At 55.5% G+C, this 23,934-nt stretch overlaps 38 non-coding genes and 1 pseudogene across 38 annotated transcripts; all 39 read left to right on the forward strand.

The window, feature by feature from the left end:
- Positions 1–154: 154 nt before the first annotated feature.
- Positions 155–318, forward strand: LOC127363298 (U1 spliceosomal RNA). Its single transcript, XR_007884789.1, has one exon. It is a non-coding gene; the product is annotated as a U1 spliceosomal RNA (small nuclear RNA).
- Positions 319–772: 454 nt separating this feature from the next.
- On the forward strand, positions 773–936 carry LOC127363299 (U1 spliceosomal RNA). Its single transcript, XR_007884790.1, has one exon. It is a non-coding gene; the product is annotated as a U1 spliceosomal RNA (small nuclear RNA).
- A 454-nt stretch (positions 937–1,390) lies between these two features.
- Positions 1,391–1,554, forward strand: LOC127363300 (U1 spliceosomal RNA). Its single transcript, XR_007884792.1, has one exon. It is a non-coding gene; the product is annotated as a U1 spliceosomal RNA (small nuclear RNA).
- Positions 1,555–2,009: 455 nt separating this feature from the next.
- LOC127363301 (U1 spliceosomal RNA) lies at positions 2,010–2,173 on the forward strand. The gene has a single exon (XR_007884793.1). It is a non-coding gene; the product is annotated as a U1 spliceosomal RNA (small nuclear RNA).
- Positions 2,174–2,628: 455 nt separating this feature from the next.
- On the forward strand, positions 2,629–2,792 carry LOC127363302 (U1 spliceosomal RNA). Its single transcript, XR_007884794.1, has one exon. It is a non-coding gene; the product is annotated as a U1 spliceosomal RNA (small nuclear RNA).
- A 454-nt stretch (positions 2,793–3,246) lies between these two features.
- Positions 3,247–3,410, forward strand: LOC127363303 (U1 spliceosomal RNA). Its single transcript, XR_007884795.1, has one exon. It is a non-coding gene; the product is annotated as a U1 spliceosomal RNA (small nuclear RNA).
- A 454-nt stretch (positions 3,411–3,864) lies between these two features.
- LOC127363217 (U1 spliceosomal RNA) lies at positions 3,865–4,028 on the forward strand. The gene has a single exon (XR_007884709.1). It is a non-coding gene; the product is annotated as a U1 spliceosomal RNA (small nuclear RNA).
- A 453-nt stretch (positions 4,029–4,481) lies between these two features.
- LOC127363304 (U1 spliceosomal RNA) lies at positions 4,482–4,645 on the forward strand. Its single transcript, XR_007884796.1, has one exon. It is a non-coding gene; the product is annotated as a U1 spliceosomal RNA (small nuclear RNA).
- A 454-nt stretch (positions 4,646–5,099) lies between these two features.
- Positions 5,100–5,263, forward strand: LOC127363218 (U1 spliceosomal RNA). The gene has a single exon (XR_007884710.1). It is a non-coding gene; the product is annotated as a U1 spliceosomal RNA (small nuclear RNA).
- Positions 5,264–5,716: 453 nt separating this feature from the next.
- LOC127363306 (U1 spliceosomal RNA) lies at positions 5,717–5,880 on the forward strand. The gene has a single exon (XR_007884797.1). It is a non-coding gene; the product is annotated as a U1 spliceosomal RNA (small nuclear RNA).
- A 453-nt stretch (positions 5,881–6,333) lies between these two features.
- Positions 6,334–6,497, forward strand: LOC127363308 (U1 spliceosomal RNA). The gene has a single exon (XR_007884799.1). It is a non-coding gene; the product is annotated as a U1 spliceosomal RNA (small nuclear RNA).
- A 455-nt stretch (positions 6,498–6,952) lies between these two features.
- On the forward strand, positions 6,953–7,116 carry LOC127363309 (U1 spliceosomal RNA). The gene has a single exon (XR_007884800.1). It is a non-coding gene; the product is annotated as a U1 spliceosomal RNA (small nuclear RNA).
- A 454-nt stretch (positions 7,117–7,570) lies between these two features.
- LOC127363310 (U1 spliceosomal RNA) lies at positions 7,571–7,734 on the forward strand. Its single transcript, XR_007884801.1, has one exon. It is a non-coding gene; the product is annotated as a U1 spliceosomal RNA (small nuclear RNA).
- A 454-nt stretch (positions 7,735–8,188) lies between these two features.
- Positions 8,189–8,352, forward strand: LOC127363311 (U1 spliceosomal RNA). The gene has a single exon (XR_007884802.1). It is a non-coding gene; the product is annotated as a U1 spliceosomal RNA (small nuclear RNA).
- A 454-nt stretch (positions 8,353–8,806) lies between these two features.
- On the forward strand, positions 8,807–8,970 carry LOC127363312 (U1 spliceosomal RNA). Its single transcript, XR_007884803.1, has one exon. It is a non-coding gene; the product is annotated as a U1 spliceosomal RNA (small nuclear RNA).
- A 454-nt stretch (positions 8,971–9,424) lies between these two features.
- On the forward strand, positions 9,425–9,588 carry LOC127363313 (U1 spliceosomal RNA). Its single transcript, XR_007884804.1, has one exon. It is a non-coding gene; the product is annotated as a U1 spliceosomal RNA (small nuclear RNA).
- A 455-nt stretch (positions 9,589–10,043) lies between these two features.
- LOC127363314 (U1 spliceosomal RNA) lies at positions 10,044–10,207 on the forward strand. The gene has a single exon (XR_007884805.1). It is a non-coding gene; the product is annotated as a U1 spliceosomal RNA (small nuclear RNA).
- Positions 10,208–10,661: 454 nt separating this feature from the next.
- Positions 10,662–10,825, forward strand: LOC127363315 (U1 spliceosomal RNA). Its single transcript, XR_007884806.1, has one exon. It is a non-coding gene; the product is annotated as a U1 spliceosomal RNA (small nuclear RNA).
- A 455-nt stretch (positions 10,826–11,280) lies between these two features.
- On the forward strand, positions 11,281–11,444 carry LOC127363316 (U1 spliceosomal RNA). The gene has a single exon (XR_007884807.1). It is a non-coding gene; the product is annotated as a U1 spliceosomal RNA (small nuclear RNA).
- A 455-nt stretch (positions 11,445–11,899) lies between these two features.
- Positions 11,900–12,063, forward strand: LOC127363317 (U1 spliceosomal RNA). The gene has a single exon (XR_007884808.1). It is a non-coding gene; the product is annotated as a U1 spliceosomal RNA (small nuclear RNA).
- A 454-nt stretch (positions 12,064–12,517) lies between these two features.
- LOC127363319 (U1 spliceosomal RNA) lies at positions 12,518–12,681 on the forward strand. The gene has a single exon (XR_007884810.1). It is a non-coding gene; the product is annotated as a U1 spliceosomal RNA (small nuclear RNA).
- Positions 12,682–13,135: 454 nt separating this feature from the next.
- Positions 13,136–13,299, forward strand: LOC127363320 (U1 spliceosomal RNA). Its single transcript, XR_007884811.1, has one exon. It is a non-coding gene; the product is annotated as a U1 spliceosomal RNA (small nuclear RNA).
- Positions 13,300–13,754: 455 nt separating this feature from the next.
- LOC127363322 (U1 spliceosomal RNA) lies at positions 13,755–13,918 on the forward strand. Its single transcript, XR_007884812.1, has one exon. It is a non-coding gene; the product is annotated as a U1 spliceosomal RNA (small nuclear RNA).
- Positions 13,919–14,372: 454 nt separating this feature from the next.
- On the forward strand, positions 14,373–14,536 carry LOC127363323 (U1 spliceosomal RNA). Its single transcript, XR_007884813.1, has one exon. It is a non-coding gene; the product is annotated as a U1 spliceosomal RNA (small nuclear RNA).
- A 455-nt stretch (positions 14,537–14,991) lies between these two features.
- Positions 14,992–15,155, forward strand: LOC127363324 (U1 spliceosomal RNA). The gene has a single exon (XR_007884814.1). It is a non-coding gene; the product is annotated as a U1 spliceosomal RNA (small nuclear RNA).
- A 455-nt stretch (positions 15,156–15,610) lies between these two features.
- Positions 15,611–15,774, forward strand: LOC127363184 (U1 spliceosomal RNA). The gene has a single exon (XR_007884677.1). It is a non-coding gene; the product is annotated as a U1 spliceosomal RNA (small nuclear RNA).
- A 454-nt stretch (positions 15,775–16,228) lies between these two features.
- LOC127363185 (U1 spliceosomal RNA) lies at positions 16,229–16,392 on the forward strand. Its single transcript, XR_007884678.1, has one exon. It is a non-coding gene; the product is annotated as a U1 spliceosomal RNA (small nuclear RNA).
- Positions 16,393–16,846: 454 nt separating this feature from the next.
- LOC127363219 (U1 spliceosomal RNA) lies at positions 16,847–17,010 on the forward strand. The gene has a single exon (XR_007884711.1). It is a non-coding gene; the product is annotated as a U1 spliceosomal RNA (small nuclear RNA).
- A 453-nt stretch (positions 17,011–17,463) lies between these two features.
- On the forward strand, positions 17,464–17,627 carry LOC127363186 (U1 spliceosomal RNA). The gene has a single exon (XR_007884679.1). It is a non-coding gene; the product is annotated as a U1 spliceosomal RNA (small nuclear RNA).
- A 455-nt stretch (positions 17,628–18,082) lies between these two features.
- LOC127363187 (U1 spliceosomal RNA) lies at positions 18,083–18,246 on the forward strand. Its single transcript, XR_007884680.1, has one exon. It is a non-coding gene; the product is annotated as a U1 spliceosomal RNA (small nuclear RNA).
- Positions 18,247–18,700: 454 nt separating this feature from the next.
- Positions 18,701–18,864, forward strand: LOC127363188 (U1 spliceosomal RNA). The gene has a single exon (XR_007884681.1). It is a non-coding gene; the product is annotated as a U1 spliceosomal RNA (small nuclear RNA).
- Positions 18,865–19,319: 455 nt separating this feature from the next.
- Positions 19,320–19,483, forward strand: LOC127363190 (U1 spliceosomal RNA). Its single transcript, XR_007884683.1, has one exon. It is a non-coding gene; the product is annotated as a U1 spliceosomal RNA (small nuclear RNA).
- A 454-nt stretch (positions 19,484–19,937) lies between these two features.
- On the forward strand, positions 19,938–20,101 carry LOC127363191 (U1 spliceosomal RNA). The gene has a single exon (XR_007884684.1). It is a non-coding gene; the product is annotated as a U1 spliceosomal RNA (small nuclear RNA).
- A 455-nt stretch (positions 20,102–20,556) lies between these two features.
- On the forward strand, positions 20,557–20,720 carry LOC127363192 (U1 spliceosomal RNA). Its single transcript, XR_007884685.1, has one exon. It is a non-coding gene; the product is annotated as a U1 spliceosomal RNA (small nuclear RNA).
- A 455-nt stretch (positions 20,721–21,175) lies between these two features.
- Positions 21,176–21,339, forward strand: LOC127363193 (U1 spliceosomal RNA). The gene has a single exon (XR_007884686.1). It is a non-coding gene; the product is annotated as a U1 spliceosomal RNA (small nuclear RNA).
- A 454-nt stretch (positions 21,340–21,793) lies between these two features.
- LOC127363194 (U1 spliceosomal RNA) lies at positions 21,794–21,957 on the forward strand. Its single transcript, XR_007884687.1, has one exon. It is a non-coding gene; the product is annotated as a U1 spliceosomal RNA (small nuclear RNA).
- A 455-nt stretch (positions 21,958–22,412) lies between these two features.
- On the forward strand, positions 22,413–22,539 carry LOC127363249 (uncharacterized; annotated as a pseudogene).
- A 439-nt stretch (positions 22,540–22,978) lies between these two features.
- LOC127363195 (U1 spliceosomal RNA) lies at positions 22,979–23,142 on the forward strand. The gene has a single exon (XR_007884688.1). It is a non-coding gene; the product is annotated as a U1 spliceosomal RNA (small nuclear RNA).
- A 454-nt stretch (positions 23,143–23,596) lies between these two features.
- On the forward strand, positions 23,597–23,760 carry LOC127363196 (U1 spliceosomal RNA). The gene has a single exon (XR_007884689.1). It is a non-coding gene; the product is annotated as a U1 spliceosomal RNA (small nuclear RNA).
- The last annotated feature ends 174 nt before the right edge of the window (positions 23,761–23,934 follow it).

The following is a 23,934-nucleotide window of genomic DNA, read 5'->3' on the forward strand; positions in this document are numbered from 1 at the left end:
TCCAGTTCCTCCGAGACAGAGACAGCGGGCTTGCCGAGTGATGGAGGCGGGCTAATGCTTAAAGGCCCCTGACTGAGGGATTATGCGTGGAAGGCACCGTCCGCCGGGGGGCTGTGTCTGGGAATGGGGACCCACTCTCTGACCCTTCCAACTCATACTTACCTGGCAGGGGAGATACCATGATCAAGAAGGTGGTTCACCCAGGGCGAGGCTCGGCCATTGCACTCCGGCTGTGCTGACCCCTGCGAATTCCCCAAATGTGGGAATCTCGACTGCATAATTTCTGGTAGTGGGGGACTGCGTTCGCGCTCTCCCCTGATCATTGTGTGGAAGAAAAGACAAAACAGCCCTCGGCTGCCATGCGTTTCACCGTGGCTACTTGTGAGGCACCGTGGTTGTGGAAATGTTCGGTTCTTTGCTCACTTTGGCCCTTAGTCCAGAAGGTGGCAGTGTTGCCGCCATGGAAAAATTGGGCGTGGCTTTTAACATGGGGCTGAATGCATTGCCTGAACTCCTCTCTTCAATTGTCCTTCCCTCTGTGTAAGAACTGTGCTCCAGACATTCTTCCACTGCTAAGCACGCCTAGGTTGTAGGCTTTTGCGCAGTCGTGCGGCTGTGTCCAGTTCCTCCGAGACAGAGACAGCGGGCTTGCCGAGTGATGGAGGCGGGCTAATGCTTAAAGGCCCCTGACTGAGGGATTATGCGTGGAAGGCACCGTCCGCCGGGGGGCTGTGTCTGGGAATGGGGACCCACTCTCTGACCCTTCCAACTCATACTTACCTGGCAGGGGAGATACCATGATCAAGAAGGTGGTTCACCCAGGGCGAGGCTCGGCCATTGCACTCCGGCTGTGCTGACCCCTGCGAATTCCCCAAATGTGGGAATCTCGACTGCATAATTTCTGGTAGTGGGGGACTGCGTTCGCGCTCTCCCCTGATCATTGTGTGGAAGAAAAGACAAAACAGCCCTCGGCTGCCATGCGTTTCACCGTGGCTACTTGTGAGGCACCGTGGTTGTGGAAATGTTCGGTTCTTTGCTCACTTTGGCCCTTAGTCCAGAAGGTGGCAGTGTTGCCGCCATGGAAAAATTGGGCGTGGCTTTTAACATGGGGCTGAATGCATTGCCTGAACTCCTCTCTTCAATTGTCCTTCCCTCTGTGTAAGAACTGTGCTCCAGACATTCTTCCACTGCTAAGCACGCCTAGGTTGTAGGCTTTTGCGCAGTCGTGCGGCTGTGTCCAGTTCCTCCGAGACAGAGACAGCGGGCTTGCCGAGTGATGGAGGCGGGCTAATGCTTAAAGGCCCCTGACTGAGGGATTATGCGTGGAAGGCACCGTCCGCCGGGGGGCTGTGTCTGGGAATGGGGACCCACTCTCTGACCCTTCCAACTCATACTTACCTGGCAGGGGAGATACCATGATCAAGAAGGTGGTTCACCCAGGGCGAGGCTCGGCCATTGCACTCCGGCTGTGCTGACCCCTGCGAATTCCCCAAATGTGGGAATCTCGACTGCATAATTTCTGGTAGTGGGGGACTGCGTTCGCGCTCTCCCCTGATCATTGTGTGGAAGAAAAAGACAAAACAGCCCTCGGCTGCCATGCGTTTCACCGTGGCTACTTGTGAGGCACCGTGGTTGTGGAAATGTTCGGTTCTTTGCTCACTTTGGCCCTTAGTCCAGAAGGTGGCAGTGTTGCCGCCATGGAAAAATTGGGCGTGGCTTTTAACATGGGGCTGAATGCATTGCCTGAACTCCTCTCTTCAATTGTCCTTCCCTCTGTGTAAGAACTGTGCTCCAGACATTCTTCCACTGCTAAGCACGCCTAGGTTGTAGGCTTTTGCGCAGTCGTGCGGCTGTGTCCAGTTCCTCCGAGACAGAGACAGCGGGCTTGCCGAGTGATGGAGGCGGGCTAATGCTTAAAGGCCCCTGACTGAGGGATTATGCGTGGAAGGCACCGTCCGCCGGGGGGCTGTGTCTGGGAATGGGGACCCACTCTCTGACCCTTCCAACTCATACTTACCTGGCAGGGGAGATACCATGATCAAGAAGGTGGTTCACCCAGGGCGAGGCTCGGCCATTGCACTCCGGCTGTGCTGACCCCTGCGAATTCCCCAAATGTGGGAATCTCGACTGCATAATTTCTGGTAGTGGGGGACTGCGTTCGCGCTCTCCCCTGATCATTGTGTGGAAGAAAAAGACAAAACAGCCCTCGGCTGCCATGCGTTTCACCGTGGCTACTTGTGAGGCACCGTGGTTGTGGAAATGTTCGGTTCTTTGCTCACTTTGGCCCTTAGTCCAGAAGGTGGCAGTGTTGCCGCCATGGAAAAATTGGGCGTGGCTTTTAACATGGGGCTGAATGCATTGCCTGAACTCCTCTCTTCAATTGTCCTTCCCTCTGTGTAAGAACTGTGCTCCAGACATTCTTCCACTGCTAAGCACGCCTAGGTTGTAGGCTTTTGCGCAGTCGTGCGGCTGTGTCCAGTTCCTCCGAGACAGAGACAGCGGGCTTGCCGAGTGATGGAGGCGGGCTAATGCTTAAAGGCCCCTGACTGAGGGATTATGCGTGGAAGGCACCGTCCGCCGGGGGGCTGTGTCTGGGAATGGGGACCCACTCTCTGACCCTTCCAACTCATACTTACCTGGCAGGGGAGATACCATGATCAAGAAGGTGGTTCACCCAGGGCGAGGCTCGGCCATTGCACTCCGGCTGTGCTGACCCCTGCGAATTCCCCAAATGTGGGAATCTCGACTGCATAATTTCTGGTAGTGGGGGACTGCGTTCGCGCTCTCCCCTGATCATTGTGTGGAAGAAAAGACAAAACAGCCCTCGGCTGCCATGCGTTTCACCGTGGCTACTTGTGAGGCACCGTGGTTGTGGAAATGTTCGGTTCTTTGCTCACTTTGGCCCTTAGTCCAGAAGGTGGCAGTGTTGCCGCCATGGAAAAATTGGGCGTGGCTTTTAACATGGGGCTGAATGCATTGCCTGAACTCCTCTCTTCAATTGTCCTTCCCTCTGTGTAAGAACTGTGCTCCAGACATTCTTCCACTGCTAAGCACGCCTAGGTTGTAGGCTTTTGCGCAGTCGTGCGGCTGTGTCCAGTTCCTCCGAGACAGAGACAGCGGGCTTGCCGAGTGATGGAGGCGGGCTAATGCTTAAAGGCCCCTGACTGAGGGATTATGCGTGGAAGGCACCGTCCGCCGGGGGGCTGTGTCTGGGAATGGGGACCCACTCTCTGACCCTTCCAACTCATACTTACCTGGCAGGGGAGATACCATGATCAAGAAGGTGGTTCACCCAGGGCGAGGCTCGGCCATTGCACTCCGGCTGTGCTGACCCCTGCGAATTCCCCAAATGTGGGAATCTCGACTGCATAATTTCTGGTAGTGGGGGACTGCGTTCGCGCTCTCCCCTGATCATTGTGTGGAAGAAAAGACAAAACAGCCCTCGGCTGCCATGCGTTTCACCGTGGCTACTTGTGAGGCACCGTGGTTGTGGAAATGTTCGGTTCTTTGCTCACTTTGGCCCTTAGTCCAGAAGGTGGCAGTGTTGCCGCCATGGAAAAATTGGGCGTGGCTTTTAACATGGGGCTGAATGCATTGCCTGAACTCCTCTCTTCAATTGTCCTTCCCTCTGTGTAAGAACTGTGCTCCAGACATTCTTCCACTGCTAAGCACGCCTAGGTTGTAGGCTTTTGCGCAGTCGTGCGGCTGTGTCCAGTTCCTCCGAGACAGAGACAGCGGGCTTGCCGAGTGATGGAGGCGGGCTAATGCTTAAAGGCCCCTGACTGAGGGATTATGCGTGGAAGGCACCGTCCGCCGGGGGGCTGTGTCTGGGAATGGGGACCCACTCTCTGACCCTTCCAACTCATACTTACCTGGCAGGGGAGATACCATGATCAAGAAGGTGGTTCACCCAGGGCGAGGCTCGGCCATTGCACTCCGGCTGTGCTGACCCCTGCGAATTCCCCAAATGTGGGAATCTCGACTGCATAATTTCTGGTAGTGGGGGACTGCGTTCGCGCTCTCCCTGATCATTGTGTGGAAGAAAAGACAAAACAGCCCTCGGCTGCCATGCGTTTCACCGTGGCTACTTGTGAGGCACCGTGGTTGTGGAAATGTTCGGTTCTTTGCTCACTTTGGCCCTTAGTCCAGAAGGTGGCAGTGTTGCCGCCATGGAAAAATTGGGCGTGGCTTTTAACATGGGGCTGAATGCATTGCCTGAACTCCTCTCTTCAATTGTCCTTCCCTCTGTGTAAGAACTGTGCTCCAGACATTCTTCCACTGCTAAGCACGCCTAGGTTGTAGGCTTTTGCGCAGTCGTGCGGCTGTGTCCAGTTCCTCCGAGACAGAGACAGCGGGCTTGCCGAGTGATGGAGGCGGGCTAATGCTTAAAGGCCCCTGACTGAGGGATTATGCGTGGAAGGCACCGTCCGCCGGGGGGCTGTGTCTGGGAATGGGGACCCACTCTCTGACCCTTCCAACTCATACTTACCTGGCAGGGGAGATACCATGATCAAGAAGGTGGTTCACCCAGGGCGAGGCTCGGCCATTGCACTCCGGCTGTGCTGACCCCTGCGAATTCCCCAAATGTGGGAATCTCGACTGCATAATTTCTGGTAGTGGGGGACTGCGTTCGCGCTCTCCCCTGATCATTGTGTGGAAGAAAAAGACAAAACAGCCCTCGGCTGCCATGCGTTTCACCGTGGCTACTTGTGAGGCACCGTGGTTGTGGAAATGTTCGGTTCTTTGCTCACTTTGGCCCTTAGTCCAGAAGGTGGCAGTGTTGCCGCCATGGAAAAATTGGGCGTGGCTTTTAACATGGGGCTGAATGCATTGCCTGAACTCCTCTCTTCAATTGTCCTTCCCTCTGTGTAAGAACTGTGCTCCAGACATTCTTCCACTGCTAAGCACGCCTAGGTTGTAGGCTTTTGCGCAGTCGTGCGGCTGTGTCCAGTTCCTCCGAGACAGAGACAGCGGGCTTGCCGAGTGATGGAGGCGGGCTAATGCTTAAAGGCCCCTGACTGAGGGATTATGCGTGGAAGGCACCGTCCGCCGGGGGCTGTGTCTGGGAATGGGGACCCACTCTCTGACCCTTCCAACTCATACTTACCTGGCAGGGGAGATACCATGATCAAGAAGGTGGTTCACCCAGGGCGAGGCTCGGCCATTGCACTCCGGCTGTGCTGACCCCTGCGAATTCCCCAAATGTGGGAATCTCGACTGCATAATTTCTGGTAGTGGGGGACTGCGTTCGCGCTCTCCCTGATCATTGTGTGGAAGAAAAGACAAAACAGCCCTCGGCTGCCATGCGTTTCACCGTGGCTACTTGTGAGGCACCGTGGTTGTGGAAATGTTCGGTTCTTTGCTCACTTTGGCCCTTAGTCCAGAAGGTGGCAGTGTTGCCGCCATGGAAAAATTGGGCGTGGCTTTTAACATGGGGCTGAATGCATTGCCTGAACTCCTCTCTTCAATTGTCCTTCCCTCTGTGTAAGAACTGTGCTCCAGACATTCTTCCACTGCTAAGCACGCCTAGGTTGTAGGCTTTTGCGCAGTCGTGCGGCTGTGTCCAGTTCCTCCGAGACAGAGACAGCGGGCTTGCCGAGTGATGGAGGCGGGCTAATGCTTAAAGGCCCCTGACTGAGGGATTATGCGTGGAAGGCACCGTCCGCCGGGGGGCTGTGTCTGGGAATGGGGACCCACTCTCTGACCCTTCCAACTCATACTTACCTGGCAGGGGAGATACCATGATCAAGAAGGTGGTTCACCCAGGGCGAGGCTCGGCCATTGCACTCCGGCTGTGCTGACCCCTGCGAATTCCCCAAATGTGGGAATCTCGACTGCATAATTTCTGGTAGTGGGGGACTGCGTTCGCGCTCTCCCCTGATCATTGTGTGGAAGAAAAGACAAAACAGCCCTCGGCTGCCATGCGTTTCACCGTGGCTACTTGTGAGGCACCGTGGTTGTGGAAATGTTCGGTTCTTTGCTCACTTTGGCCCTTAGTCCAGAAGGTGGCAGTGTTGCCGCCATGGAAAAATTGGGCGTGGCTTTTAACATGGGGCTGAATGCATTGCCTGAACTCCTCTCTTCAATTGTCCTTCCCTCTGTGTAAGAACTGTGCTCCAGACATTCTTCCACTGCTAAGCACGCCTAGGTTGTAGGCTTTTGCGCAGTCGTGCGGCTGTGTCCAGTTCCTCCGAGACAGAGACAGCGGGCTTGCCGAGTGATGGAGGCGGGCTAATGCTTAAAGGCCCCTGACTGAGGGATTATGCGTGGAAGGCACCGTCCGCCGGGGGCTGTGTCTGGGAATGGGGACCCACTCTCTGACCCTTCCAACTCATACTTACCTGGCAGGGGAGATACCATGATCAAGAAGGTGGTTCACCCAGGGCGAGGCTCGGCCATTGCACTCCGGCTGTGCTGACCCCTGCGAATTCCCCAAATGTGGGAATCTCGACTGCATAATTTCTGGTAGTGGGGGACTGCGTTCGCGCTCTCCCCTGATCATTGTGTGGAAGAAAAAGACAAAACAGCCCTCGGCTGCCATGCGTTTCACCGTGGCTACTTGTGAGGCACCGTGGTTGTGGAAATGTTCGGTTCTTTGCTCACTTTGGCCCTTAGTCCAGAAGGTGGCAGTGTTGCCGCCATGGAAAAATTGGGCGTGGCTTTTAACATGGGGCTGAATGCATTGCCTGAACTCCTCTCTTCAATTGTCCTTCCCTCTGTGTAAGAACTGTGCTCCAGACATTCTTCCACTGCTAAGCACGCCTAGGTTGTAGGCTTTTGCGCAGTCGTGCGGCTGTGTCCAGTTCCTCCGAGACAGAGACAGCGGGCTTGCCGAGTGATGGAGGCGGGCTAATGCTTAAAGGCCCCTGACTGAGGGATTATGCGTGGAAGGCACCGTCCGCCGGGGGGCTGTGTCTGGGAATGGGGACCCACTCTCTGACCCTTCCAACTCATACTTACCTGGCAGGGGAGATACCATGATCAAGAAGGTGGTTCACCCAGGGCGAGGCTCGGCCATTGCACTCCGGCTGTGCTGACCCCTGCGAATTCCCCAAATGTGGGAATCTCGACTGCATAATTTCTGGTAGTGGGGGACTGCGTTCGCGCTCTCCCCTGATCATTGTGTGGAAGAAAAGACAAAACAGCCCTCGGCTGCCATGCGTTTCACCGTGGCTACTTGTGAGGCACCGTGGTTGTGGAAATGTTCGGTTCTTTGCTCACTTTGGCCCTTAGTCCAGAAGGTGGCAGTGTTGCCGCCATGGAAAAATTGGGCGTGGCTTTTAACATGGGGCTGAATGCATTGCCTGAACTCCTCTCTTCAATTGTCCTTCCCTCTGTGTAAGAACTGTGCTCCAGACATTCTTCCACTGCTAAGCACGCCTAGGTTGTAGGCTTTTGCGCAGTCGTGCGGCTGTGTCCAGTTCCTCCGAGACAGAGACAGCGGGCTTGCCGAGTGATGGAGGCGGGCTAATGCTTAAAGGCCCCTGACTGAGGGATTATGCGTGGAAGGCACCGTCCGCCGGGGGGCTGTGTCTGGGAATGGGGACCCACTCTCTGACCCTTCCAACTCATACTTACCTGGCAGGGGAGATACCATGATCAAGAAGGTGGTTCACCCAGGGCGAGGCTCGGCCATTGCACTCCGGCTGTGCTGACCCCTGCGAATTCCCCAAATGTGGGAATCTCGACTGCATAATTTCTGGTAGTGGGGGACTGCGTTCGCGCTCTCCCCTGATCATTGTGTGGAAGAAAAGACAAAACAGCCCTCGGCTGCCATGCGTTTCACCGTGGCTACTTGTGAGGCACCGTGGTTGTGGAAATGTTCGGTTCTTTGCTCACTTTGGCCCTTAGTCCAGAAGGTGGCAGTGTTGCCGCCATGGAAAAATTGGGCGTGGCTTTTAACATGGGGCTGAATGCATTGCCTGAACTCCTCTCTTCAATTGTCCTTCCCTCTGTGTAAGAACTGTGCTCCAGACATTCTTCCACTGCTAAGCACGCCTAGGTTGTAGGCTTTTGCGCAGTCGTGCGGCTGTGTCCAGTTCCTCCGAGACAGAGACAGCGGGCTTGCCGAGTGATGGAGGCGGGCTAATGCTTAAAGGCCCCTGACTGAGGGATTATGCGTGGAAGGCACCGTCCGCCGGGGGGCTGTGTCTGGGAATGGGGACCCACTCTCTGACCCTTCCAACTCATACTTACCTGGCAGGGGAGATACCATGATCAAGAAGGTGGTTCACCCAGGGCGAGGCTCGGCCATTGCACTCCGGCTGTGCTGACCCCTGCGAATTCCCCAAATGTGGGAATCTCGACTGCATAATTTCTGGTAGTGGGGGACTGCGTTCGCGCTCTCCCCTGATCATTGTGTGGAAGAAAAGACAAAACAGCCCTCGGCTGCCATGCGTTTCACCGTGGCTACTTGTGAGGCACCGTGGTTGTGGAAATGTTCGGTTCTTTGCTCACTTTGGCCCTTAGTCCAGAAGGTGGCAGTGTTGCCGCCATGGAAAAATTGGGCGTGGCTTTTAACATGGGGCTGAATGCATTGCCTGAACTCCTCTCTTCAATTGTCCTTCCCTCTGTGTAAGAACTGTGCTCCAGACATTCTTCCACTGCTAAGCACGCCTAGGTTGTAGGCTTTTGCGCAGTCGTGCGGCTGTGTCCAGTTCCTCCGAGACAGAGACAGCGGGCTTGCCGAGTGATGGAGGCGGGCTAATGCTTAAAGGCCCCTGACTGAGGGATTATGCGTGGAAGGCACCGTCCGCCGGGGGGCTGTGTCTGGGAATGGGGACCCACTCTCTGACCCTTCCAACTCATACTTACCTGGCAGGGGAGATACCATGATCAAGAAGGTGGTTCACCCAGGGCGAGGCTCGGCCATTGCACTCCGGCTGTGCTGACCCCTGCGAATTCCCCAAATGTGGGAATCTCGACTGCATAATTTCTGGTAGTGGGGGACTGCGTTCGCGCTCTCCCCTGATCATTGTGTGGAAGAAAAAGACAAAACAGCCCTCGGCTGCCATGCGTTTCACCGTGGCTACTTGTGAGGCACCGTGGTTGTGGAAATGTTCGGTTCTTTGCTCACTTTGGCCCTTAGTCCAGAAGGTGGCAGTGTTGCCGCCATGGAAAAATTGGGCGTGGCTTTTAACATGGGGCTGAATGCATTGCCTGAACTCCTCTCTTCAATTGTCCTTCCCTCTGTGTAAGAACTGTGCTCCAGACATTCTTCCACTGCTAAGCACGCCTAGGTTGTAGGCTTTTGCGCAGTCGTGCGGCTGTGTCCAGTTCCTCCGAGACAGAGACAGCGGGCTTGCCGAGTGATGGAGGCGGGCTAATGCTTAAAGGCCCCTGACTGAGGGATTATGCGTGGAAGGCACCGTCCGCCGGGGGCTGTGTCTGGGAATGGGGACCCACTCTCTGACCCTTCCAACTCATACTTACCTGGCAGGGGAGATACCATGATCAAGAAGGTGGTTCACCCAGGGCGAGGCTCGGCCATTGCACTCCGGCTGTGCTGACCCCTGCGAATTCCCCAAATGTGGGAATCTCGACTGCATAATTTCTGGTAGTGGGGGACTGCGTTCGCGCTCTCCCCTGATCATTGTGTGGAAGAAAAAGACAAAACAGCCCTCGGCTGCCATGCGTTTCACCGTGGCTACTTGTGAGGCACCGTGGTTGTGGAAATGTTCGGTTCTTTGCTCACTTTGGCCCTTAGTCCAGAAGGTGGCAGTGTTGCCGCCATGGAAAAATTGGGCGTGGCTTTTAACATGGGGCTGAATGCATTGCCTGAACTCCTCTCTTCAATTGTCCTTCCCTCTGTGTAAGAACTGTGCTCCAGACATTCTTCCACTGCTAAGCACGCCTAGGTTGTAGGCTTTTGCGCAGTCGTGCGGCTGTGTCCAGTTCCTCCGAGACAGAGACAGCGGGCTTGCCGAGTGATGGAGGCGGGCTAATGCTTAAAGGCCCCTGACTGAGGGATTATGCGTGGAAGGCACCGTCCGCCGGGGGGCTGTGTCTGGGAATGGGGACCCACTCTCTGACCCTTCCAACTCATACTTACCTGGCAGGGGAGATACCATGATCAAGAAGGTGGTTCACCCAGGGCGAGGCTCGGCCATTGCACTCCGGCTGTGCTGACCCCTGCGAATTCCCCAAATGTGGGAATCTCGACTGCATAATTTCTGGTAGTGGGGGACTGCGTTCGCGCTCTCCCCTGATCATTGTGTGGAAGAAAAGACAAAACAGCCCTCGGCTGCCATGCGTTTCACCGTGGCTACTTGTGAGGCACCGTGGTTGTGGAAATGTTCGGTTCTTTGCTCACTTTGGCCCTTAGTCCAGAAGGTGGCAGTGTTGCCGCCATGGAAAAATTGGGCGTGGCTTTTAACATGGGGCTGAATGCATTGCCTGAACTCCTCTCTTCAATTGTCCTTCCCTCTGTGTAAGAACTGTGCTCCAGACATTCTTCCACTGCTAAGCACGCCTAGGTTGTAGGCTTTTGCGCAGTCGTGCGGCTGTGTCCAGTTCCTCCGAGACAGAGACAGCGGGCTTGCCGAGTGATGGAGGCGGGCTAATGCTTAAAGGCCCCTGACTGAGGGATTATGCGTGGAAGGCACCGTCCGCCGGGGGGCTGTGTCTGGGAATGGGGACCCACTCTCTGACCCTTCCAACTCATACTTACCTGGCAGGGGAGATACCATGATCAAGAAGGTGGTTCACCCAGGGCGAGGCTCGGCCATTGCACTCCGGCTGTGCTGACCCCTGCGAATTCCCCAAATGTGGGAATCTCGACTGCATAATTTCTGGTAGTGGGGGACTGCGTTCGCGCTCTCCCCTGATCATTGTGTGGAAGAAAAAGACAAAACAGCCCTCGGCTGCCATGCGTTTCACCGTGGCTACTTGTGAGGCACCGTGGTTGTGGAAATGTTCGGTTCTTTGCTCACTTTGGCCCTTAGTCCAGAAGGTGGCAGTGTTGCCGCCATGGAAAAATTGGGCGTGGCTTTTAACATGGGGCTGAATGCATTGCCTGAACTCCTCTCTTCAATTGTCCTTCCCTCTGTGTAAGAACTGTGCTCCAGACATTCTTCCACTGCTAAGCACGCCTAGGTTGTAGGCTTTTGCGCAGTCGTGCGGCTGTGTCCAGTTCCTCCGAGACAGAGACAGCGGGCTTGCCGAGTGATGGAGGCGGGCTAATGCTTAAAGGCCCCTGACTGAGGGATTATGCGTGGAAGGCACCGTCCGCCGGGGGGCTGTGTCTGGGAATGGGGACCCACTCTCTGACCCTTCCAACTCATACTTACCTGGCAGGGGAGATACCATGATCAAGAAGGTGGTTCACCCAGGGCGAGGCTCGGCCATTGCACTCCGGCTGTGCTGACCCCTGCGAATTCCCCAAATGTGGGAATCTCGACTGCATAATTTCTGGTAGTGGGGGACTGCGTTCGCGCTCTCCCCTGATCATTGTGTGGAAGAAAAAGACAAAACAGCCCTCGGCTGCCATGCGTTTCACCGTGGCTACTTGTGAGGCACCGTGGTTGTGGAAATGTTCGGTTCTTTGCTCACTTTGGCCCTTAGTCCAGAAGGTGGCAGTGTTGCCGCCATGGAAAAATTGGGCGTGGCTTTTAACATGGGGCTGAATGCATTGCCTGAACTCCTCTCTTCAATTGTCCTTCCCTCTGTGTAAGAACTGTGCTCCAGACATTCTTCCACTGCTAAGCACGCCTAGGTTGTAGGCTTTTGCGCAGTCGTGCGGCTGTGTCCAGTTCCTCCGAGACAGAGACAGCGGGCTTGCCGAGTGATGGAGGCGGGCTAATGCTTAAAGGCCCCTGACTGAGGGATTATGCGTGGAAGGCACCGTCCGCCGGGGGGCTGTGTCTGGGAATGGGGACCCACTCTCTGACCCTTCCAACTCATACTTACCTGGCAGGGGAGATACCATGATCAAGAAGGTGGTTCACCCAGGGCGAGGCTCGGCCATTGCACTCCGGCTGTGCTGACCCCTGCGAATTCCCCAAATGTGGGAATCTCGACTGCATAATTTCTGGTAGTGGGGGACTGCGTTCGCGCTCTCCCCTGATCATTGTGTGGAAGAAAAGACAAAACAGCCCTCGGCTGCCATGCGTTTCACCGTGGCTACTTGTGAGGCACCGTGGTTGTGGAAATGTTCGGTTCTTTGCTCACTTTGGCCCTTAGTCCAGAAGGTGGCAGTGTTGCCGCCATGGAAAAATTGGGCGTGGCTTTTAACATGGGGCTGAATGCATTGCCTGAACTCCTCTCTTCAATTGTCCTTCCCTCTGTGTAAGAACTGTGCTCCAGACATTCTTCCACTGCTAAGCACGCCTAGGTTGTAGGCTTTTGCGCAGTCGTGCGGCTGTGTCCAGTTCCTCCGAGACAGAGACAGCGGGCTTGCCGAGTGATGGAGGCGGGCTAATGCTTAAAGGCCCCTGACTGAGGGATTATGCGTGGAAGGCACCGTCCGCCGGGGGGCTGTGTCTGGGAATGGGGACCCACTCTCTGACCCTTCCAACTCATACTTACCTGGCAGGGGAGATACCATGATCAAGAAGGTGGTTCACCCAGGGCGAGGCTCGGCCATTGCACTCCGGCTGTGCTGACCCCTGCGAATTCCCCAAATGTGGGAATCTCGACTGCATAATTTCTGGTAGTGGGGGACTGCGTTCGCGCTCTCCCCTGATCATTGTGTGGAAGAAAAGACAAAACAGCCCTCGGCTGCCATGCGTTTCACCGTGGCTACTTGTGAGGCACCGTGGTTGTGGAAATGTTCGGTTCTTTGCTCACTTTGGCCCTTAGTCCAGAAGGTGGCAGTGTTGCCGCCATGGAAAAATTGGGCGTGGCTTTTAACATGGGGCTGAATGCATTGCCTGAACTCCTCTCTTCAATTGTCCTTCCCTCTGTGTAAGAACTGTGCTCCAGACATTCTTCCACTGCTAAGCACGCCTAGGTTGTAGGCTTTTGCGCAGTCGTGCGGCTGTGTCCAGTTCCTCCGAGACAGAGACAGCGGGCTTGCCGAGTGATGGAGGCGGGCTAATGCTTAAAGGCCCCTGACTGAGGGATTATGCGTGGAAGGCACCGTCCGCCGGGGGGCTGTGTCTGGGAATGGGGACCCACTCTCTGACCCTTCCAACTCATACTTACCTGGCAGGGGAGATACCATGATCAAGAAGGTGGTTCACCCAGGGCGAGGCTCGGCCATTGCACTCCGGCTGTGCTGACCCCTGCGAATTCCCCAAATGTGGGAATCTCGACTGCATAATTTCTGGTAGTGGGGGACTGCGTTCGCGCTCTCCCCTGATCATTGTGTGGAAGAAAAAGACAAAACAGCCCTCGGCTGCCATGCGTTTCACCGTGGCTACTTGTGAGGCACCGTGGTTGTGGAAATGTTCGGTTCTTTGCTCACTTTGGCCCTTAGTCCAGAAGGTGGCAGTGTTGCCGCCATGGAAAAATTGGGCGTGGCTTTTAACATGGGGCTGAATGCATTGCCTGAACTCCTCTCTTCAATTGTCCTTCCCTCTGTGTAAGAACTGTGCTCCAGACATTCTTCCACTGCTAAGCACGCCTAGGTTGTAGGCTTTTGCGCAGTCGTGCGGCTGTGTCCAGTTCCTCCGAGACAGAGACAGCGGGCTTGCCGAGTGATGGAGGCGGGCTAATGCTTAAAGGCCCCTGACTGAGGGATTATGCGTGGAAGGCACCGTCCGCCGGGGGGCTGTGTCTGGGAATGGGGACCCACTCTCTGACCCTTCCAACTCATACTTACCTGGCAGGGGAGATACCATGATCAAGAAGGTGGTTCACCCAGGGCGAGGCTCGGCCATTGCACTCCGGCTGTGCTGACCCCTGCGAATTCCCCAAATGTGGGAATCTCGACTGCATAATTTCTGGTAGTGGGGGACTGCGTTCGCGCTCTCCCCTGATCATTGTGTGGAAGAAAAGACAAAACAGCCCTCGGCTGCCATGCGTTTCACCGTGGCTACTTGTGAGGCACCGTGGTTGTGGAAATGTTCGGTTCTTTGCTCACTTTGGCCCTTAGTCCAGAAGGTGGCAGTGTTGCCGCCATGGAAAAATTGGGCGTGGCTTTTAACATGGGGCTGAATGCATTGCCTGAACTCCTCTCTTCAATTGTCCTTCCCTCTGTGTAAGAACTGTGCTCCAGACATTCTTCCACTGCTAAGCACGCCTAGGTTGTAGGCTTTTGCGCAGTCGTGCGGCTGTGTCCAGTTCCTCCGAGACAGAGACAGCGGGCTTGCCGAGTGATGGAGGCGGGCTAATGCTTAAAGGCCCCTGACTGAGGGATTATGCGTGGAAGGCACCGTCCGCCGGGGGGCTGTGTCTGGGAATGGGGACCCACTCTCTGACCCTTCCAACTCATACTTACCTGGCAGGGGAGATACCATGATCAAGAAGGTGGTTCACCCAGGGCGAGGCTCGGCCATTGCACTCCGGCTGTGCTGACCCCTGCGAATTCCCCAAATGTGGGAATCTCGACTGCATAATTTCTGGTAGTGGGGGACTGCGTTCGCGCTCTCCCCTGATCATTGTGTGGAAGAAAAAGACAAAACAGCCCTCGGCTGCCATGCGTTTCACCGTGGCTACTTGTGAGGCACCGTGGTTGTGGAAATGTTCGGTTCTTTGCTCACTTTGGCCCTTAGTCCAGAAGGTGGCAGTGTTGCCGCCATGGAAAAATTGGGCGTGGCTTTTAACATGGGGCTGAATGCATTGCCTGAACTCCTCTCTTCAATTGTCCTTCCCTCTGTGTAAGAACTGTGCTCCAGACATTCTTCCACTGCTAAGCACGCCTAGGTTGTAGGCTTTTGCGCAGTCGTGCGGCTGTGTCCAGTTCCTCCGAGACAGAGACAGCGGGCTTGCCGAGTGATGGAGGCGGGCTAATGCTTAAAGGCCCCTGACTGAGGGATTATGCGTGGAAGGCACCGTCCGCCGGGGGGCTGTGTCTGGGAATGGGGACCCACTCTCTGACCCTTCCAACTCATACTTACCTGGCAGGGGAGATACCATGATCAAGAAGGTGGTTCACCCAGGGCGAGGCTCGGCCATTGCACTCCGGCTGTGCTGACCCCTGCGAATTCCCCAAATGTGGGAATCTCGACTGCATAATTTCTGGTAGTGGGGGACTGCGTTCGCGCTCTCCCCTGATCATTGTGTGGAAGAAAAAGACAAAACAGCCCTCGGCTGCCATGCGTTTCACCGTGGCTACTTGTGAGGCACCGTGGTTGTGGAAATGTTCGGTTCTTTGCTCACTTTGGCCCTTAGTCCAGAAGGTGGCAGTGTTGCCGCCATGGAAAAATTGGGCGTGGCTTTTAACATGGGGCTGAATGCATTGCCTGAACTCCTCTCTTCAATTGTCCTTCCCTCTGTGTAAGAACTGTGCTCCAGACATTCTTCCACTGCTAAGCACGCCTAGGTTGTAGGCTTTTGCGCAGTCGTGCGGCTGTGTCCAGTTCCTCCGAGACAGAGACAGCGGGCTTGCCGAGTGATGGAGGCGGGCTAATGCTTAAAGGCCCCTGACTGAGGGATTATGCGTGGAAGGCACCGTCCGCCGGGGGGCTGTGTCTGGGAATGGGGACCCACTCTCTGACCCTTCCAACTCATACTTACCTGGCAGGGGAGATACCATGATCAAGAAGGTGGTTCACCCAGGGCGAGGCTCGGCCATTGCACTCCGGCTGTGCTGACCCCTGCGAATTCCCCAAATGTGGGAATCTCGACTGCATAATTTCTGGTAGTGGGGGACTGCGTTCGCGCTCTCCCCTGATCATTGTGTGGAAGAAAAGACAAAACAGCCCTCGGCTGCCATGCGTTTCACCGTGGCTACTTGTGAGGCACCGTGGTTGTGGAAATGTTCGGTTCTTTGCTCACTTTGGCCCTTAGTCCAGAAGGTGGCAGTGTTGCCGCCATGGAAAAATTGGGCGTGGCTTTTAACATGGGGCTGAATGCATTGCCTGAACTCCTCTCTTCAATTGTCCTTCCCTCTGTGTAAGAACTGTGCTCCAGACATTCTTCCACTGCTAAGCACGCCTAGGTTGTAGGCTTTTGCGCAGTCGTGCGGCTGTGTCCAGTTCCTCCGAGACAGAGACAGCGGGCTTGCCGAGTGATGGAGGCGGGCTAATGCTTAAAGGCCCCTGACTGAGGGATTATGCGTGGAAGGCACCGTCCGCCGGGGGGCTGTGTCTGGGAATGGGGACCCACTCTCTGACCCTTCCAACTCATACTTACCTGGCAGGGGAGATACCATGATCAAGAAGGTGGTTCACCCAGGGCGAGGCTCGGCCATTGCACTCCGGCTGTGCTGACCCCTGCGAATTCCCCAAATGTGGGAATCTCGACTGCATAATTTCTGGTAGTGGGGGACTGCGTTCGCGCTCTCCCCTGATCATTGTGTGGAAGAAAAGACAAAACAGCCCTCGGCTGCCATGCGTTTCACCGTGGCTACTTGTGAGGCACCGTGGTTGTGGAAATGTTCGGTTCTTTGCTCACTTTGGCCCTTAGTCCAGAAGGTGGCAGTGTTGCCGCCATGGAAAAATTGGGCGTGGCTTTTAACATGGGGCTGAATGCATTGCCTGAACTCCTCTCTTCAATTGTCCTTCCCTCTGTGTAAGAACTGTGCTCCAGACATTCTTCCACTGCTAAGCACGCCTAGGTTGTAGGCTTTTGCGCAGTCGTGCGGCTGTGTCCAGTTCCTCCGAGACAGAGACAGCGGGCTTGCCGAGTGATGGAGGCGGGCTAATGCTTAAAGGCCCCTGACTGAGGGATTATGCGTGGAAGGCACCGTCCGCCGGGGGGCTGTGTCTGGGAATGGGGACCCACTCTCTGACCCTTCCAACTCATACTTACCTGGCAGGGGAGATACCATGATCAAGAAGGTGGTTCACCCAGGGCGAGGCTCGGCCATTGCACTCCGGCTGTGCTGACCCCTGCGAATTCCCCAAATGTGGGAATCTCGACTGCATAATTTCTGGTAGTGGGGGACTGCGTTCGCGCTCTCCCTGATCATTGTGTGGAAGAAAAGACAAAACAGCCCTCGGCTGCCATGCGTTTCACCGTGGCTACTTGTGAGGCACCGTGGTTGTGGAAATGTTCGGTTCTTTGCTCACTTTGGCCCTTAGTCCAGAAGGTGGCAGTGTTGCCGCCATGGAAAAATTGGGCGTGGCTTTTAACATGGGGCTGAATGCATTGCCTGAACTCCTCTCTTCAATTGTCCTTCCCTCTGTGTAAGAACTGTGCTCCAGACATTCTTCCACTGCTAAGCACGCCTAGGTTGTAGGCTTTTGCGCAGTCGTGCGGCTGTGTCCAGTTCCTCCGAGACAGAGACAGCGGGCTTGCCGAGTGATGGAGGCGGGCTAATGCTTAAAGGCCCCTGACTGAGGGATTATGCGTGGAAGGCACCGTCCGCCGGGGGGCTGTGTCTGGGAATGGGGACCCACTCTCTGACCCTTCCAACTCATACTTACCTGGCAGGGGAGATACCATGATCAAGAAGGTGGTTCACCCAGGGCGAGGCTCGGCCATTGCACTCCGGCTGTGCTGACCCCTGCGAATTCCCCAAATGTGGGAATCTCGACTGCATAATTTCTGGTAGTGGGGGACTGCGTTCGCGCTCTCCCCTGATCATTGTGTGGAAGAAAAAGACAAAACAGCCCTCGGCTGCCATGCGTTTCACCGTGGCTACTTGTGAGGCACCGTGGTTGTGGAAATGTTCGGTTCTTTGCTCACTTTGGCCCTTAGTCCAGAAGGTGGCAGTGTTGCCGCCATGGAAAAATTGGGCGTGGCTTTTAACATGGGGCTGAATGCATTGCCTGAACTCCTCTCTTCAATTGTCCTTCCCTCTGTGTAAGAACTGTGCTCCAGACATTCTTCCACTGCTAAGCACGCCTAGGTTGTAGGCTTTTGCGCAGTCGTGCGGCTGTGTCCAGTTCCTCCGAGACAGAGACAGCGGGCTTGCCGAGTGATGGAGGCGGGCTAATGCTTAAAGGCCCCTGACTGAGGGATTATGCGTGGAAGGCACCGTCCGCCGGGGGGCTGTGTCTGGGAATGGGGACCCACTCTCTGACCCTTCCAACTCATACTTACCTGGCAGGGGAGATACCATGATCAAGAAGGTGGTTCACCCAGGGCGAGGCTCGGCCATTGCACTCCGGCTGTGCTGACCCCTGCGAATTCCCCAAATGTGGGAATCTCGACTGCATAATTTCTGGTAGTGGGGGACTGCGTTCGCGCTCTCCCCTGATCATTGTGTGGAAGAAAAGACAAAACAGCCCTCGGCTGCCATGCGTTTCACCGTGGCTACTTGTGAGGCACCGTGGTTGTGGAAATGTTCGGTTCTTTGCTCACTTTGGCCCTTAGTCCAGAAGGTGGCAGTGTTGCCGCCATGGAAAAATTGGGCGTGGCTTTTAACATGGGGCTGAATGCATTGCCTGAACTCCTCTCTTCAATTGTCCTTCCCTCTGTGTAAGAACTGTGCTCCAGACATTCTTCCACTGCTAAGCACGCCTAGGTTGTAGGCTTTTGCGCAGTCGTGCGGCTGTGTCCAGTTCCTCCGAGACAGAGACAGCGGGCTTGCCGAGTGATGGAGGCGGGCTAATGCTTAAAGGCCCCTGACTGAGGGATTATGCGTGGAAGGCACCGTCCGCCGGGGGGCTGTGTCTGGGAATGGGGACCCACTCTCTGACCCTTCCAACTCATACTTACCTGGCAGGGGAGATACCATGATCAAGAAGGTGGTTCACCCAGGGCGAGGCTCGGCCATTGCACTCCGGCTGTGCTGACCCCTGCGAATTCCCCAAATGTGGGAATCTCGACTGCATAATTTCTGGTAGTGGGGGACTGCGTTCGCGCTCTCCCCTGATCATTGTGTGGAAGAAAAAGACAAAACAGCCCTCGGCTGCCATGCGTTTCACCGTGGCTACTTGTGAGGCACCGTGGTTGTGGAAATGTTCGGTTCTTTGCTCACTTTGGCCCTTAGTCCAGAAGGTGGCAGTGTTGCCGCCATGGAAAAATTGGGCGTGGCTTTTAACATGGGGCTGAATGCATTGCCTGAACTCCTCTCTTCAATTGTCCTTCCCTCTGTGTAAGAACTGTGCTCCAGACATTCTTCCACTGCTAAGCACGCCTAGGTTGTAGGCTTTTGCGCAGTCGTGCGGCTGTGTCCAGTTCCTCCGAGACAGAGACAGCGGGCTTGCCGAGTGATGGAGGCGGGCTAATGCTTAAAGGCCCCTGACTGAGGGATTATGCGTGGAAGGCACCGTCCGCCGGGGGGCTGTGTCTGGGAATGGGGACCCACTCTCTGACCCTTCCAACTCATACTTACCTGGCAGGGGAGATACCATGATCAAGAAGGTGGTTCACCCAGGGCGAGGCTCGGCCATTGCACTCCGGCTGTGCTGACCCCTGCGAATTCCCCAAATGTGGGAATCTCGACTGCATAATTTCTGGTAGTGGGGGACTGCGTTCGCGCTCTCCCCTGATCATTGTGTGGAAGAAAAGACAAAACAGCCCTCGGCTGCCATGCGTTTCACCGTGGCTACTTGTGAGGCACCGTGGTTGTGGAAATGTTCGGTTCTTTGCTCACTTTGGCCCTTAGTCCAGAAGGTGGCAGTGTTGCCGCCATGGAAAAATTGGGCGTGGCTTTTAACATGGGGCTGAATGCATTGCCTGAACTCCTCTCTTCAATTGTCCTTCCCTCTGTGTAAGAACTGTGCTCCAGACATTCTTCCACTGCTAAGCACGCCTAGGTTGTAGGCTTTTGCGCAGTCGTGCGGCTGTGTCCAGTTCCTCCGAGACAGAGACAGCGGGCTTGCCGAGTGATGGAGGCGGGCTAATGCTTAAAGGCCCCTGACTGAGGGATTATGCGTGGAAGGCACCGTCCGCCGGGGGGCTGTGTCTGGGAATGGGGACCCACTCTCTGACCCTTCCAACTCATACTTACCTGGCAGGGGAGATACCATGATCAAGAAGGTGGTTCACCCAGGGCGAGGCTCGGCCATTGCACTCCGGCTGTGCTGACCCCTGCGAATTCCCCAAATGTGGGAATCTCGACTGCATAATTTCTGGTAGTGGGGGACTGCGTTCGCGCTCTCCCCTGATCATTGTGTGGAAGAAAAAGACAAAACAGCCCTCGGCTGCCATGCGTTTCACCGTGGCTACTTGTGAGGCACCGTGGTTGTGGAAATGTTCGGTTCTTTGCTCACTTTGGCCCTTAGTCCAGAAGGTGGCAGTGTTGCCGCCATGGAAAAATTGGGCGTGGCTTTTAACATGGGGCTGAATGCATTGCCTGAACTCCTCTCTTCAATTGTCCTTCCCTCTGTGTAAGAACTGTGCTCCAGACATTCTTCCACTGCTAAGCACGCCTAGGTTGTAGGCTTTTGCGCAGTCGTGCGGCTGTGTCCAGTTCCTCCGAGACAGAGACAGCGGGCTTGCCGAGTGATGGAGGCGGGCTAATGCTTAAAGGCCCCTGACTGAGGGATTATGCGTGGAAGGCACCGTCCGCCGGGGGGCTGTGTCTGGGAATGGGGACCCACTCTCTGACCCTTCCAACTCATACTTACCTGGCAGGGGAGATACCATGATCAAGAAGGTGGTTCACCCAGGGCGAGGCTCGGCCATTGCACTCCGGCTGTGCTGACCCCTGCGAATTCCCCAAATGTGGGAATCTCGACTGCATAATTTCTGGTAGTGGGGGACTGCGTTCGCGCTCTCCCCTGATCATTGTGTGGAAGAAAAAGACAAAACAGCCCTCGGCTGCCATGCGTTTCACCGTGGCTACTTGTGAGGCACCGTGGTTGTGGAAATGTTCGGTTCTTTGCTCACTTTGGCCCTTAGTCCAGAAGGTGGCAGTGTTGCCGCCATGGAAAAATTGGGCGTGGCTTTTAACATGGGGCTGAATGCATTGCCTGAACTCCTCTCTTCAATTGTCCTTCCCTCTGTGTAAGAACTGTGCTCCAGACATTCTTCCACTGCTAAGCACGCCTAGGTTGTAGGCTTTTGCGCAGTCGTGCGGCTGTGTCCAGTTCCTCCGAGACAGAGACAGCGGGCTTGCCGAGTGATGGAGGCGGGCTAATGCTTAAAGGCCCCTGACTGAGGGATTATGCGTGGAAGGCACCGTCCGCCGGGGGGCTGTGTCTGGGAATGGGGACCCACTCTCTGACCCTTCCAACTCATACTTACCTGGCAGGGGAGATACCATGATCAAGAAGGTGGTTCACCCAGGGCGAGGCTCGGCCATTGCACTCCGGCTGTGCTGACCCCTGCGAATTCCCCAAATGTGGGAATCTCGACTGCATAATTTCTGGTAGTGGGGGACTGCGTTCGCGCTCTCCCCTGATCATTGTGTGGAAGAAAAGACAAAACAGCCCTCGGCTGCCATGCGTTTCACCGTGGCTACTTGTGAGGCACCGTGGTTGTGGAAATGTTCGGTTCTTTGCTCACTTTGGCCCTTAGTCCAGAAGGTGGCAGTGTTGCCGCCATGGAAAAATTGGGCGTGGCTTTTAACATGGGGCTGAATGCATTGCCTGAACTCCTCTCTTCAATTGTCCTTCCCTCTGTGTAAGAACTGTGCTCCAGACATTCTTCCACTGCTAAGCACGCCTAGGTTGTAGGCTTTTGCGCAGTCGTGCGGCTGTGTCCAGTTCCTCCGAGACAGAGACAGCGGGCTTGCCGAGTGATGGAGGCGGGCTAATGCTTAAAGGCCCCTGACTGAGGGATTATGCGTGGAAGGCACCGTCCGCCGGGGGGCTGTGTCTGGGAATGGGGACCCACTCTCTGACCCTTCCAACTCATACTTACCTGGCAGGGGAGATACCATGATCAAGAAGGTGGTTCACCCAGGGCGAGGCTCGGCCATTGCACTCCGGCTGTGCTGACCCCTGCGAATTCCCCAAATGTGGGAATCTCGACTGCATAATTTCTGGTAGTGGGGGACTGCGTTCGCGCTCTCCCCTGATCATTGTGTGGAAGAAAAAGACAAAACAGCCCTCGGCTGCCATGCGTTTCACCGTGGCTACTTGTGAGGCACCGTGGTTGTGGAAATGTTCGGTTCTTTGCTCACTTTGGCCCTTAGTCCAGAAGGTGGCAGTGTTGCCGCCATGGAAAAATTGGGCGTGGCTTTTAACATGGGGCTGAATGCATTGCCTGAACTCCTCTCTTCAATTGTCCTTCCCTCTGTGTAAGAACTGTGCTCCAGACATTCTTCCACTGCTAAGCACGCCTAGGTTGTAGGCTTTTGCGCAGTCGTGCGGCTGTGTCCAGTTCCTCCGAGACAGAGACAGCGGGCTTGCCGAGTGATGGAGGCGGGCTAATGCTTAAAGGCCCCTGACTGAGGGATTATGCGTGGAAGGCACCGTCCGCCGGGGGGCTGTGTCTGGGAATGGGGACCCACTCTCTGACCCTTCCAACTCATACTTACCTGGCAGGGGAGATACCATGATCAAGAAGGTGGTTCACCCAGGGCGAGGCTCGGCCATTGCACTCCGGCTGTGCTGACCCCTGCGAATTCCCCAAATGTGGGAATCTCGACTGGGAAGAAAAAGACAAAACAGCCCTCGGCTGCCATGCGTTTCACCGTGGCTACTTGTGAGGCACCGTGGTTGTGGAAATGTTCGGTTCTTTGCTCACTTTGGCCCTTAGTCCAGAAGGTGGCAGTGTTGCCGCCATGGAAAAATTGGGCGTGGCTTTTAACATGGGGCTGAATGCATTGCCTGAACTCCTCTCTTCAATTGTCCTTCCCTCTGTGTAAGAACTGTGCTCCAGACATTCTTCCACTGCTAAGCACGCCTAGGTTGTAGGCTTTTGCGCAGTCGTGCGGCTGTGTCCAGTTCCTCCGAGACAGAGACAGCGGGCTTGCCGAGTGATGGAGGCGGGCTAATGCTTAAAGGCCCCTGACTGAGGGATTATGCGTGGAAGGCACCGTCCGCCGGGGGGCTGTGTCTGGGAATGGGGACCCACTCTCTGACCCTTCCAACTCATACTTACCTGGCAGGGGAGATACCATGATCAAGAAGGTGGTTCACCCAGGGCGAGGCTCGGCCATTGCACTCCGGCTGTGCTGACCCCTGCGAATTCCCCAAATGTGGGAATCTCGACTGCATAATTTCTGGTAGTGGGGGACTGCGTTCGCGCTCTCCCCTGATCATTGTGTGGAAGAAAAGACAAAACAGCCCTCGGCTGCCATGCGTTTCACCGTGGCTACTTGTGAGGCACCGTGGTTGTGGAAATGTTCGGTTCTTTGCTCACTTTGGCCCTTAGTCCAGAAGGTGGCAGTGTTGCCGCCATGGAAAAATTGGGCGTGGCTTTTAACATGGGGCTGAATGCATTGCCTGAACTCCTCTCTTCAATTGTCCTTCCCTCTGTGTAAGAACTGTGCTCCAGACATTCTTCCACTGCTAAGCACGCCTAGGTTGTAGGCTTTTGCGCAGTCGTGCGGCTGTGTCCAGTTCCTCCGAGACAGAGACAGCGGGCTTGCCGAGTGATGGAGGCGGGCTAATGCTTAAAGGCCCCTGACTGAGGGATTATGCGTGGAAGGCACCGTCCGCCGGGGGGCTGTGTCTGGGAATGGGGACCCACTCTCTGACCCTTCCAACTCATACTTACCTGGCAGGGGAGATACCATGATCAAGAAGGTGGTTCACCCAGGGCGAGGCTCGGCCATTGCACTCCGGCTGTGCTGACCCCTGCGAATTCCCCAAATGTGGGAATCTCGACTGCATAATTTCTGGTAGTGGGGGACTGCGTTCGCGCTCTCCCCTGATCATTGTGTGGAAGAAAAAGACAAAACAGCCCTCGGCTGCCATGCGTTTCACCGTGGCTACTTGTGAGGCACCGTGGTTGTGGAAATGTTCGGTTCTTTGCTCACTTTGGCCCTTAGTCCAGAAGGTGGCAGTGTTGCCGCCATGGAAAAATTGGGCGTGGCTTTTAACATGG

The sequence above is a fragment of the Dicentrarchus labrax genome, unplaced genomic scaffold (assembly GCF_905237075.1).
Source record: "Dicentrarchus labrax unplaced genomic scaffold, dlabrax2021, whole genome shotgun sequence".
NCBI lineage: Eukaryota > Metazoa > Chordata > Actinopteri > Moronidae > Dicentrarchus > Dicentrarchus labrax.